Here is a 14,349-nt window from a genome sequence, read left to right as displayed (position 1 = left end):
ACCCTTGGGCTAACCGCTACTCTTCACTGCCTCGGCATAGGACACTTTCTGCCCCACTCAAACTCTGGCAATCTCAACCTGTCTCTCTCTCACAGGGCTCTTCGGATCCGCAGCTGCATGGGCGCCCACACACACAGTGCTTTCTCTATTCCAACTGTACACTCCCTCTGACTATCCAAGTGAGAAAAAAGTATATTTTACTTAAATATACTACAAATTCACATAATATACTACAAATACAAGATTTGTAGTATATTTTTCTAGTATATCTTAAGTATACTACATTTACTATCATTACACTTAATACACATTTTAAATGCATTGTTTTTCTGTCTTTAAGTATACTACACTGGTTGTACAAAACATTAGGAACACCTTCCTAATATTGAGTTGCACCCTCCTTTGCCCTCAGAACAGCCTTAATCTGTCAGAGCATGGACCAGGCTGGTGACTTGAAAAGGCACCAGAGGGTCCACATGGGAGAGAGGCCATCTGCCAGTACACACTATGGGAAGAGGTCCTCAGAGAGGACATACCTCAGTTTACACCAGCAGAAAAAACATTCCACTCTATAACATAGAAAGTAACCATTCAACTGGAGTGCTTCTGACATTTACAGTGGGGCAAAAAAGTATTTAGTTAGCCACCAATTGTGCAAGTTCTCCCACTTAAAAGGATGAGAGAGGCCTGTAATTTTCATCAAAGGTACACCAACTATGACAGACAAAATGAGAAAAAAAATCCAGAAAATCACATTGTAGGATTTTTAATGAATTTATTTGCAAATTATAGCTCATCATTAAGCTTAAGGCCCTGGGTCTCAACCCCGCCTTGTGCAATTGGGTCCTGGACTTCCTGACGGCCGTCCCCAGGTGGTGAAGGTATGAAACAACATCTCCAATCTGCTGATTCTCAACACTGGGGCCCCACAAGGGTGCATGCTCATCCCCCTCCTGTACTCCCTGTTCACCCATGACTGCGTGGCCATGCAAGCCTCCAACTCAATCATCAAGTTTGTAGACGACACATTAGTAGTAGGCTTGATTACCAACAATGACGAGACAGCCTACAAGGAGGAGGTGAGCGCACTCGGACTGTGGTGTCAGGAAAACAACTTCTCACTCAACATCAACAAAACAAAGGAGATGATTGTGGACTTCGGGAAACAGCAGAGGGAGTACCCCCCTATCCATATCGATGGGAAAGCAGTGGAGAAGGTGGAAAGTTGTAAGTTGCTCGGCGTACACATCACGGACAAACTGAAATGGTCCGGCCACACAGACTGTGTGGTGAAGAAGCTGCTTGTCACCTAAAACCCCCACAAACAGATGCACAATTGAGAGCATCCTGTTGGGCTGTATCACCACCTGGTACGACAACTGATGTCACAGGAAGGCCAAAAAGATCATCAAGGACAATAACCACCCGAGCCACTGCCTGTTCACCCCGCTACCATCCCGAAGGCGAGGTCAGTACAGGTGCATCAAAGCTGGGACCGAGAGACTGAAAAACAGCTTCTATCTCAAGGCCATCAGACTGTTAAATAGCCATCACTAACACAGAGAGGCTGCTGCCTACATACAGACCTGAAATCATTGGCCACTTTAATAAATGGTTCACTAGTCACTTTAATAACACAACTTTAATAATGTTTACATATCTTGCATTACTCATCTCATGTATATACTGTATCTTATACCATCTATTGTATCTTGCCTATGCCGCTCTGTCATTGCTCATCCATATATTTATATGTATATACTCTTATTCCATTCCATACTTAGATTTGTGTGTATTAGGTAGTTGTTGTGGAACTGTTAGACTACATGTTAGATATTGCTGCACTGTCAGAACTAAAAGCACAAGCATTTTGCTGCACTCTCAATAACATCTGCTGACCATGTGTATGTGACCAGTAAAATTTGATTTGAAATGTTCTGAGGTTACAGTACACTTCCAAGATCTTCATACAAAAGAGTTAGACAGCTATCCAGGAATTTCAGAGCATCAAGGTAAATGTGTAATTCAATGGTTAAATGCTTAGTATATTATATAAAAACAAACAACAGTATCATAAATGTAAGGAAAGAAAGGTGGTGTTTTATGTCACACGACTAACTGGTGCCCCCGCACTCTGTACTGGTTCCCCCTGTATATAGACTCGCTATTGTTATTTTACTGCAACTCTTAATTATTTGTTACTTTTATTTATAATTTTTGGGGTATTTTTCTTAAAACTGAATTGTTGGTTGAGGACTTGTAAGTAAGCATTTCACTGTAATGTATTGTATTTGGCGCACGTGACAAATAAAATTTGATTTGTTGCCAATCTGTGAAGACTCCAAGCATGAAAAAGGGTTTAAACATACGTTTTGATTCAACTCATGGATTATATTGAATGTATCTATATTCCCTCTTTATATCTTAATGTATCCACATGAAAAAAATGGCTAATTATTATTAATGACTTGGTACCCTAGTTTAGAAAAACCCATATACACTGAGGTAACAAAACATTAGGAACACCTGCTCTTTCCATGACATAAACTGACCAGGTGAAAGCTATGATCCCTTATTGTCACTTGTTAAATCCACTTCAATCAGTATAGATGAACAGGAGAAGGCAGGTTAAAGGATTGAGACAATTGAGACATGGATTGTGTATGTGTGCCATTCAGTGGGCTCAAGAACTGCTACGCTGCTGAGTTTTTCACTCTCAAATGTTTCCTGTGAGTATCAAGAATGTTCCACCACCCAAAGGACATCCAGCCAACTTGACACAACTGTGGGAAGCATTGGGGTCATCATGGGTGGAATGCTTTCGACACCTGTTCCGAGTCCATGCCCCAATGAATTGAGGCTGTTCTGAGGGCAAAAGTGGGTGCAACTCAATAGGTGGTCCTAAAGTTTTGTACACTCAGTGTATATCACACAATGTCTGGATGCAATATCCTACCCAGGAATATTCAACACTGATATCTGTTACTCTTGTTATTCCAAATGCATCTGAAAGTATTTTTTGCTGATAACAATGAAAATGAATCTTTGTCTTTAATGCAGGGATTCATTTACAGTGGGGCAAAAAAGTATTTAGTCAGCCACCAATTGTGCAAGTTCTCCCACTTAAAAAGATGAGAGAGGCTCTGAGGACTAGTCTAGGGATGACGTCAGGGCCGGCAGCCTTGCGAGGGTTAACACGATTAAATGTCTTACTCACGTCAGCCATAGAGAAGGAGAGCCCACAGTCCTTGGTAGTGGGCCACGTTGTTGGCACTGTATTATCCTCAAAGCGGGCGAAGAAGTTGTTTAGTTTGTCTGGAAGCAAGACGTTGCGGTGTCCGTTACATGGCTGGTTTTATTTTTGTAGTTTGTGATTGTCTGATTGCCACAAACATCTCGCATTTGAGCCGTTGAATTGCGACTCCACTTCGTCTCTATACTGACATTTCGCTTGTTTGATTGCCTTGCGGAGGGAATAACTACACTGTTTGTATTTGGCAATATTCCAAGTCACCTTTTCATGTTTATATGCGGTGGTTCGCACTCTCAGTTTTGCACGAATGCCACCATCCATCCACGGCTTCTGGTTAGGGTATCTTTTAATAGTCACAGTGGGTACTACATCTTCCTTATAAACTCACTCACCGAATCAGCCTATACGTCAACATTATTCTCTGAGCCTACCCGGAACATGTCCCAGTCCGCGTGATCAAAACAATCTTGAAGCGTGGATTGGTCAGACCAAATCAAATGTATTTATATAGCCCTTCGTAGATCAGCTGATATCTCAAAGTGCTGTACAGAAACCCAGCCTAAAACCCCAAACAGCAAGCAATGCAGGTGTAGAAGCACCTGCATTCAATATTTCTTAGTACGGGTACATCCTGTTTGAGTTTCTGCCTATAGGAAGGGAGGAGCAAAATGGAGTCGTGGTCAGATTTGCTGAAAGGAGGGAGGAGGAGGGCCTTGATCCAGTGTCTTTCCAGCACAAAAACTACAGTCAATATGCTGATAGAATTTAGGTAGCCTTGTTCTCAAATGTTCTTTGTTAAAATCCCCAGCTAATGCAGCCTCAGGATACATGGTTTCCAGTTTGCATAAATTCCAGTGAAGTTTTTTGAGGGCCAATGTGGTATCGGCTTGTGGGAGGTTATACACGGCTGTGACAATAACGGAGGAGAATTCTCTTGGGAGATAATACGGTCTGCATTTGATTGTGAGGAATTATAGGTCAGGTAAACAAAAGGACTTGGGTTCCTGCATGTTGTTGCAATTACACCATGAGTCATTAATCATGAAACATATACCCCCGCCCTTCTTTCCGGAGAGATGTTTATTCCTGTCGGCACGACGTACAGAGAATCCAGGTGGCTATACCGACTCCGACAGCATATCCCAAGAGAGCCATGTTTCCGTGAAACAGAGTATGTTCAAATCCCTCATGTCTCTCTGGAAAGCCACCTTTGTTCTAATTTTGTCTACCTCGTTATCTAGAGACTGGACATTAGCGAGTAGTATACTCAGAAGCGGTGTGTGTTGTGCGCGCCTCTGAAGTCTGACCAGCAGACCGCTCCGTCTGCCTCTTCTCCGGTGGTGTTGTATTGGGTCAAATGCCCTGGGTGGTTCGGACAAAGGATCCACTTCGGGAAAGTTGTATTCCTGGTCGTAGTGCTGGTAAGTTGACGCAGTTCTGATATTTAATAGTTCTTCCCTTAAGATTTTCTTGGCTAACTATGTAAGAAATTATACATTAAAAAACTAAATACTGCAAAGTTTCCTAAGGACTAGAAGCGAGGCAGCCCTCTCTGTTGCGCCATTTTCGTATCTCTCTCTATGTTATAGTGTGAAAACAGTTGTCATGGGCAACAGTTTATGTGATTGCAAAATCCAATGCTTTAAACAGAAATTGTAACTTCAATTTGATTACTAAAACTAAAATCGATACTGAAATTGAGTTCTTCAATAGTGACACATAATACTTGGTTGAAGCATGTTTGGTGTCTAGCTGTTTAGTTACTTGGGGACATTATTGTGCAACCTCCACTAATTCCAATCTTCTAACTACATTCTATTAATCTATTATCTATGAATGAATTGATTAATAGCTGCCCATACTGTACCACAGTACCAAGATAAGGTACGATTTCTCAGTTTCTGCTTAAGATTTAGTGTGTATTGACTTATTAATGAACTACTGTTACTGTAAATGTTTAGCTGACTGATATCTCAAAGATACCGAGCTAACCATTGCTAGGGGTTGTGAGGTCCTGTCCAGAACCAACCCCTAGCCCTTGTCCCTACACACTTGTGGAAATCTGGGAGAATTGAACAAGTGTTAGCAATACCGCCAAAATTCCCCCAAGCCTATCAGAGGGTAAGGTGGAGCTCTCACCATGTCAACACCCATCAATTGCTCTCAGACAAATGTCTAGACTCTGGGCAGATGGGATAGGGTTGGTTTCTGGACAGGCCATGGGTATTATGGTAGCTCAGTCAGTCTGGCACTGTCAAACAATTATCATAGCTGTCATGTACTTGCTTCCTCTGTCCTTGAGAGAATCGCAATTGCATTTCCTTGATTTGTTGCATCCTCTGTCCTCGTCTCCTTCTAAAAACCCATTGGATGAGAAGGTCAGAGGTCCCTCACCTCTCACCCTCTTATCCAATGGGGTTTGAGAAGGAGGCAAGGAGAGAGGACGTGAGGAATGAAGAAAATGCAATTGAGATTCTCCCCTGCTGCAGGAAAATCCTGTTTAAATGTATGTCAAACCAGCCTCCCGGGTGGCGCAGCGCCAGCTGTGCCACCAGAGACTCTGGGTTCGCGCCCAGGCTCTGTCGTAACCGGCCGCGACCGGGAGGTCCGTGGGGCGACGCACAATTGGCCTAGCGTCGTCCGGGTTAGGGAGGGTTTGGCCGGTAGGGATATACTTGTCTCATCGCGCACCAGCGACTCCTGTGGCGGGCTAGGAGCAGTGCGCGCTAACCAAGGTTGCCAGGTGCACGGTGTTTCCCCCGTCACATTGGTGCGGCTGGCTTCTGGGTTGGATGCGCGCTGTGTTAAGAAGCCGTGCGGCTTGGTTGGGTTGTGTATCGGAGGATGCATGACTTTCAACCTTTGTCTCTCCTGAGCCTGTACGGGAGTTGTAGCGATGAGACAAGATAGTAGCTACTAAACAATTGGATACCACGAAATTGGGGAGAAAAAGGGGTAAAAATTCAAAAATGAAAAAAATATATAAATGTATGTCAAACCATTTTGAAATTTTGACCCTGATGTCACACATTGGCTCCTTTATTTATAGAAAGACCCATATGTTCACTATCATCATACTTAAACACACTTATTAAAACACAATTTTATACGCGTTATTAATAATTTAGTATATTCGTTCCAAATACACTTGGAGCTGTTTTTGCAAAAAAATGTATATCTAGTAAAAAAATTTAAAAAATCACAAAATATATTTAAGTATACTTTTAAAAGTATGTGCATTTAAAAAATATTACCCAGCATCCTTTTCTGCAGCTGAAGTTTTGATTTATAATATGTTCCTCATATTTATGCTATTCAAATGTTTTGATGTTCATTTTCCAAATTAATAATTTATCACCGTAATGTGAAAAACTTAAGTGTGAAATTCCACTGGTGCAGTTATCAAAAACGTTAGATGAAAAATGCCACTCCAGCCACAACTGCTTTGTAAATATCCTCTTGTAACATTGGCTGAGGAGATTCCTTGGTCAATAAAGGTAACCTTTACATGGTTAATTACAATAGCTAATGTGGTTAGCTTTTACTCTATTTGTAAAAGTATACTTGAAACACATTATAAATACACTTTATTTGTAAAGAAAATACAGGAATTCCATTTCATTGTTCATGCTAGTGTACTAATAATACAATGACATTGATTGGCCAACTAAATTAAACTTACATTTACACTGAATTTGAATTTTAGTAGACTTCTATTTTGAGAAATATACAATGTACATAAGGTATATTCAAAATATATTTGTTTTACTATTTATCTAATAAACTAAGAATATACACTACCGTTCAAAAGTTTGGGGTCACTTAGAAATGTCCTTGTTTTTGAAAGAAAGGCACATTTTTTGTCCATTAAAAGAACATCAAATTCATCACAAATACAGTGTAGACATTGTTCATGTTGTAAACTACCCGGCCTGATGAATCCTTGTGTTCCCCAGTCCGCCTGGTCATGCTGCTGCTCTGGTTTCAACTGTTCTGCCTGCGGCTATGGAACCCTGACCTGTTCAGTGGACGTGCTACCTTGTCCCGGACCTGCTGTTTTGAACTCTCTCTCTACCGCACCTGCTGTCTCTAACTCTGAATGATCGGCTATGAAAAGCCAACTGGGTAAGGATGACAAAGGCAGAGAATTTACCGTTTACTGGGAATGTATTTATTTCTTCACACTGTACATTTGGGGAAAAGGGTCTGGACAGAACCAAAGCAAAGAAAGTTAAAGTTAAAGAGCCCCCCTGTCCTTGTAACGGCTGTTTGAAGAAGTGGACCAAGTGTTCATGATTTATTAATAGAACTGAACAACAAAAAGAATGAAAGCGAAACAGTTCTGTCTGGTGCAGACACAAAAACAGAAAACAACTACCCACAAAACACAGGTGGGAAAAGGCTACCTAAGTATGGTTCTCAATCAGAGACAACGATAGACAGCTGCCTCTGATTGAGAAACACACCCGGCCAAACACACAGAAATAGATAACATAGAACACAAAACATAGAATGCCCACCCCAACTCACACCCTGACCAAACCAAAATAGAGACATAAAAAGGATCTCTAAGGTCAGGGCGTGACACTCCTACCTTACCTGCCTACTCACTACTTACCTAGTTTTTTAGCACCACCTGGTGCGCTAACCAAAATACAGGGGGTGGTCCGCCCAGGTCTTACCTAGTGTGCATAGACAGTAAATACTATGGGTTATGTATATCCACAGGCCTCTTGCCTAAGCACTCCCTAGGTGCCTTCCCCTCCCCCCTTGGGAAAAAATGAAACAGAATAATACACACAATTTCAATAATCAAAACAGTCCTTTGAACATAAACATACCTCCGCAGGACCGGCTACAAACTACTTCACAAAAAAAACTGAGAAACAACTAACACAGGACATCAAAGAAGTCTCTGTCTGAGCAACAAACTAACACAGAACATAACAATCAGCTCTCTCACCTTGTGACATCGGCTGATGGAAAAAGGGCTTTATAAATACATTTGATTGATCTTAGACAACAGCAACCGTAAAAAGTTGAAAACCCCTGCCAACTAATGTCAACACATATTTACACTGAACAAAAATAGAAATGTAATATGTAACAATTTCAAGTTGTTACAAGTTACAGTTGATATAAGGAAATCCGTCATTGAAATAAATGCATTAGGCCGTAATCTATGGATTTCACATGACTGGGAATACAGATATGCATCTGTTGGTTAGACACCTTAAAAAAAGTAGGGGAGTGAATAAAAACAACAGCCAGTATCCGGTGTGACCACAATTTGCCTCATGCAGTGCGACACATCTCCTTCATAGAGTTGATCAGGCTGTTGATTGTGGCCTGTGGAATGTTGTCCCACTCCTCTTCAATGGCTGTGGGAAGTTACTGGATATCACCTGGAACTGGAAAACGCTGTTGTACACTTTGATCCAGGGCATACCAAACATGCTCAATTGATGACATGTCTGGTGAGTATGCAGGCCATGGAAGAACTGGGACATTTATATTGCACAGATTGAGCAGATTGTGTACAGATCCTTGCAACATGGGGCTATGCATTATCATGCTGAAACATGGAGGTTATGGCGGTGGATGAATAGCACGACAATGGGCCTCAGAATCTCATCACGGTATCTCTGTGCATTGAAATTGCCATCCATATTCCCACCACCACCATGGGGCACTCTGTTCACAACGTTGACATCAGCAACCTGCTCGCCCACACAACGCCATACACTCTGTCTGCCATCTGCCTGGGTACAGTTGAAACCGGGATTAATCCGTAAAGAGCACACTTCTCCAGTGTGCCAGTGACCATCAAAGGTGAGCATTTGCCCACTGTAATCGGTTACAATGCCAAACTGCAGTCTGGTCAAGACCCTGGTGAGGATGACGAGCACGCAGATGAGCTTCCCTAAGACAGATTCTGACAGTTTCTGCAGAAATTCTTCTGTTTTTGCAAACCCATTGTTTCATCAGCTGTCCGGGTGGCTGGTCTCAGATGATACCGCAGGTGAAGAAGCCGGATGTGGAGGTCCTGGTTTGGAGTGGTTACATGTGGTCTGCGGTTGTGAGGCCAGTTGGATGTACTACCAAATTTTCAACAACGTTGGAGACGGCTGATAGAGGAATTCTAAATTGCTATGTGTTTTATAGCCAAAACCAAATTCGCACTCATTTCTAATTAATTAATGAGTTGTAAGTTCATTAATTATGCATGAAGTAGATTGAGACCAGTCTTAAAAGCCAAAGGTAACAGCGTTTATTTCAAGAGAGTACTAAACGCATACACATATTTCCACAGGTTATAAACTGAAAATGACGTCAGCGTCTTCCAAACGTTCTATTTACAAGTAGGGGGGCCCTCTAGCTCTTGAGCCTTCGCGTTATCAGCACGAAGTCAAGGCCAGTCAGTATAAATCAACATTCTAGACAATCTGGAGATGGGCCGTTCCCACCACCTGGAGATTTGTACAACTGAATGAACTAAGGAACAGACCTTCATTGTTACTAAACTCCTGACTACATTATATACAATTGGGAATGGGAGCAAGAGAGAAAATTCACATGTACAGTACATTACAGCATTTGGACTAGTCAGTTCTGATTGGAATGTATACATAATTAGTCATTTCAACCATAATTTCCTCTATCAACGGCTTATGGTAGAGAAATTAACATTTAATTCTCTGGCAACAGCTCTGGTGGATATTTCTTCAGTCTGCATGCCAATTGCACGCTCTCTCAAAACTTGAGACATCTGTGGCATTGTGTTGTGTGACAAAACTGCACATTTTAGAGTGGCCTTTTATTGTCCCCAGCACAAGGTACACCTGTGTAATGATCATGCTGTTTAATCAGCCACACCTGTCAGGTGGGTGGATTATCTTGACAAAGGAGAAATGCTATGATTTAAACAATTTTGTGCAAAACATTTGAGCGAAATAAGATTTTTGTATATATGGAACATTTCTGGGATCTTTTATTTCAGCTCATGAAACCAACCCAGTATCACAGATTATTGTGAATTAGACACTAATTTCTTATTGGAAATTTGTGACAGGTACACAAAAAAAAGTATATTTTTTCCCGTGCAGTACACTATTTTTTATACAGTGCATTTCAATCACAGATAAAGACAGTAGGTTACTTAAGACCGAAACGATAGGTGTCACGAATATTACCGAAGGTGGCTCCCCTTCTTGTTCGGGTGGCGCTCGGCGGTCGTCGTCGCCGGTCTACTAGCTGCCATCGATCCTTTGTTCCGTGTTCGTTTGGTTTTGTCTAATTGTTTGCACTTGTTCATTGTTTGGTTGTTAGGGTGGTGTTATTTAAGTTCGTTTAGCCCGCTTCTGTTTGTGCGGGCTTGTTCTTCTGTATTTTTTGAGAGGTTTTAGTGGTTTGCTGGGTTTTCGCGCTGTCCTGTTATTTTACTTAAGGGTACTATTTGTTTTAATAGTTACGCCTGTGTTGGGTAATACTATTTTGTTCTTTTGATTTTGGACATTTAAGCATGTTTTTTCCCGCATCCTTTGCTCTCTGCGCCTGACTCCACACCCATTCACTCATTGAGCGTTACAAAACGTGTAATACACACAGAAAGTGGACTTTTTCATGTGCCTGTAATTTGTGTCCATTTCACAATAAACTGTGATAGTGTGTTGCATGGGACCAGTACTTTACATGTTGCGTTTATATTTTTGTTCAGTGTAGTTTTGGAGAAATTATCTGCCATCTGTAGGTTTAAGAAACATTGCTTGTGCCTTGTAATTCTGTTATTACAAATCTAAGATATTTTCTAATTTCTCTCCCTCGCAAGGAGGGAGGATAATGGAAGTTCAAAGAAGTAATAAGTATACCTACCAATTAGTTATAGTATTTTTACTGATAAAGTTTGTTTATGTATTATTAAGCGATTAAAACTCATAGTTATGTTACTAATTCTGTAACGGAATTACTGCATTTGAATTCGCTTCAATGGGAAATCATAGTAGTCACAAACAATGTTCCCTCATTTTTTTGAGCACTGAGGAAATTTCAGGTCTGCTGAGTGCAAACGGGAACGTTGTGAAAATGATGTGCAACTTCCAGCGTCCGTTTACTGTGAACACTGAGGCTGTACCCGCTTTAAATTACAGTTTTAACAGTGGCAATGTAAGCTACTGTGGCTATTTGAATATAATGTAGGCCCTACCAGAGTGACCTACCATCAAAACCTATGGAAAAATTGCATCCCATAACATTTTAACATGGAAATAGCTGTTCTATCATTCAGCCTACAGTAGCAGCTAATGTGTGTTGTTCAATGTTGTGTTTGATGCAAGAAACCAATTTACAAAATAAAATGCATTATTATTCCCATACAATTATTACAGAGAATCAGACAAATGATATACTACCCTCTGCCTATTGGCTACTTAGCTTATTCAAGCCTGTCTCAAAATACAACACTATCCCTTTAAGACAATAAAAAAGCTCTTTACCTGACTAGCTTTTCAAAGATGTACAAGTTTTGTGCTCTTGTAGGAAGCAATCACTCCCCTATTGTTGACTACAAATGATCTATAACTGGGCTAATAACTCAAAGTGGCAAAGGATATGAACAAAATGTGCACACGTTGCTGCATACAGCTCTCACTTTGATTTCAAAACAAGCACATCTACTCACGACTGCTCATGCTGTAAATACAGTCCAGTTCGAAGTAAATGGCACAGATCCATATATGCCAATGGTCTATTTGCATATAGGCCTACTGCAGCTCTGACTTTATGCCGCACCGGTCTGTGTAGAGTACGGGCGGAGTAGTGCGTGTCAATGCAATAGAATCCTACTCCGATGCATTCTGCCTACAACAACATCTCTTGCATAGTTTGTTTTGTTGCATTGAAAGTGTCTAATATTGAGTGGATTCGATCACAATTGCCACAGTAAATGGAAACGTTGATAGTGTTAACAGGGAAAAACTCTAGAACAGTGGTCACCAATCTTTTCTGAGTCAAGATCACATTGAGTGAAAATGCAAGCCGAGATTTAGAGCTCAGATTTGTTTTTAACATGACTTAAAAAAACGTAAGCCCATGCAACATTGACCACTTAAAAACAGTACTGTAGCAATGATATTTGTACAGTAAGCCCAATCACAGTATATTGGCTTTGCTTGAATTGCCCTGCCAAAGCATTGTTGTTAGGGCCATTTAAAAAAAATCATATTTCAAAATTTGAGGTGGGCTGTATGATCACACAGGTAATAGATCCGTTGTTGTATTACTTCTGAAGCATACATTTAAATAATTAGCTTTTAATTTTAATTTTACTGGGCTGCCAGTGCCAGTGGTCAGTCTCAGCTGATGGAGGGTTCGCCGCTCTCCCTTTCCTCCCCACTGACATTGACCAAAAATCTGATGGCGAAACTTGAGTTGCACTGCATTATTTGTGCATCATGCACAAATTCATGTTGTTACTCCGATGAACAGAAAAAGTGAAATATTTCTCTATTAAAAAAGACCCAAGCCACTAATAATAACGAAAGCCTATAGATACACTTTCCTACGTTCATTACTGCTGCAGTGCTTGATGAGTGTCTTTAAATCCTCAAGGTCTTTGACCTCTTGAGAACCAAACCACCGATCAAAAAGACATGCGTGTTCCCTTGCAAATTCAACATTGCTTTGTGATTCTGTATTTTGTCATTTACGGAACTGTTCTCTCAGAGATCAACTCGTAAGCCTGAAGGATAGACACTTTAACAGTGTAATAATCTGAGCTCTGGTCAAGAGATAAAGTGGCGTACACTTTCTCAGCTTTTCCCACAAGAACACTTTGGAGCAGCAGTCAAGTTCTTCCATACCGATCTCGACAAAACATTTCTGTATGGACCTCGCTTTGTGCATGGGGGCATTGTCATGCTGAAACAGGAAAGGGCCTTCCCCAAACTGTTGCCACAAAGTTGGAAGCACAGAATCGAATCGAATAGAATGTCATTGTATGCTGTAGCGTTAACATTTCCCTACACTGGAACCAAGGGGCCCAGCCCGAACCATGAAAAACAGCCCTAGACCATTATTTCTCCTCCACGGCTGCTCGGCCATGGAAACCAATTTCATGAAGCTTCCTAAGGAGATCTGGAACTCGGTAGTAAGTGTTGCAACCGAGGACAGACGATTTTTACACGCTACACACTTCAGCACTCGGCGGTCCCATTCTGTGAGCTTGTGTGGCCTACCACTTCACGGCTGAGAAGTTGTTGGTCCTAGATGTTTCCACTTCACAATAATAGCACTTACAGTTGACCGGGGCAGCTCTAGCAGGGCAGAAGGTCACTGAGCTCTTCTTTAAGGCCATTCTACTGTCAATGTTTGTCTATAGAGATTGCATGGCTGTGTGCTTGATTTTATATACGTCAGGAACGGGTGTGGCTGGAATAGCCGAATACACTAATTAAAAGGGGTGTCCACATATTTTTATATATATAGTGTATTTCGCTGCCATTTTAGGAATTTGGCAATCCGCTCAAACCGAGTAAAATATACATCCAACTCCTTTATGTTGAAAGGCGGTTCAAGTCGGCTGTTCTGACCAAGATCAAAATCTGGCGACGGTGCAAGATGGCTTCACTGGATTCGGAGTGCTTCTAGATCCATCTCTCCTAATCTTAATGGCATGCTCACGTTCCTGTTGCCTGGCTGCATGTTCTCTTTCCCTTTCCTTGTGCTCAAGCTTTCTTTTTGCCTTTAGTTCTACCTCTCGCAGTTGCACATCTATGGGGTGTACTCTACCACCCGTAGGACCCTTTTCATCATCCTTCCCTCTCCGGAAGCATTTCCTCCTCCACCAAAGTAGTATAGACTAACTCTTTGAATACTGCTTTTGAATCGGCATGTACAACTTTGATGTCACAATGCTTTGCAATGACGAGCAGATTCTTCTTCGTACATTGTTCTAGCATCTTCCATGTAGGGTTTTCCACAAACGCTTCCAACTTAAAGTCCATGGCTTTTTGAACTTTTTTTTTATTAGCCTGTGTTCCACTTTTCAAAATGATTCCACCAATCTTCAAAGCTCTCAGGGTGGATGTCAGTGACAGAAA

The 14,349-nt window shown here is 41.3% G+C and overlaps 3 protein-coding genes across 6 annotated transcripts in view; 2 read left to right on the top strand and 1 right to left on the bottom strand.

The window, feature by feature from the left end:
• Positions 1–14,349, bottom strand: part of LOC112231940 (zinc finger protein 583) — a 969,163-nt gene that overhangs the window by 560,419 nt on the left and 394,395 nt on the right. The gene's annotated exons all lie outside the window — the stretch shown is intronic.
• The window catches only part of LOC112231889 (zinc finger protein with KRAB and SCAN domains 8-like), a 359,191-nt gene that overhangs the window by 134,481 nt on the left and 210,361 nt on the right, over positions 1–14,349 (top strand). The window lies entirely within an intron of this gene.
• The window catches only part of LOC112231888 (zinc finger protein 629), a 233,573-nt gene that overhangs the window by 122,791 nt on the left and 96,433 nt on the right, over positions 1–14,349 (top strand). The window lies entirely within an intron of this gene.

Source organism: Oncorhynchus tshawytscha, linkage group LG34, assembly GCF_018296145.1.
Source record: "Oncorhynchus tshawytscha isolate Ot180627B linkage group LG34, Otsh_v2.0, whole genome shotgun sequence".
NCBI classification, from domain to species: domain Eukaryota; kingdom Metazoa; phylum Chordata; class Actinopteri; order Salmoniformes; family Salmonidae; genus Oncorhynchus; species Oncorhynchus tshawytscha.
Note: the sequence above shows the minus strand (reverse complement) of the source record. Positions and strands in the feature narration are given on the sequence as shown.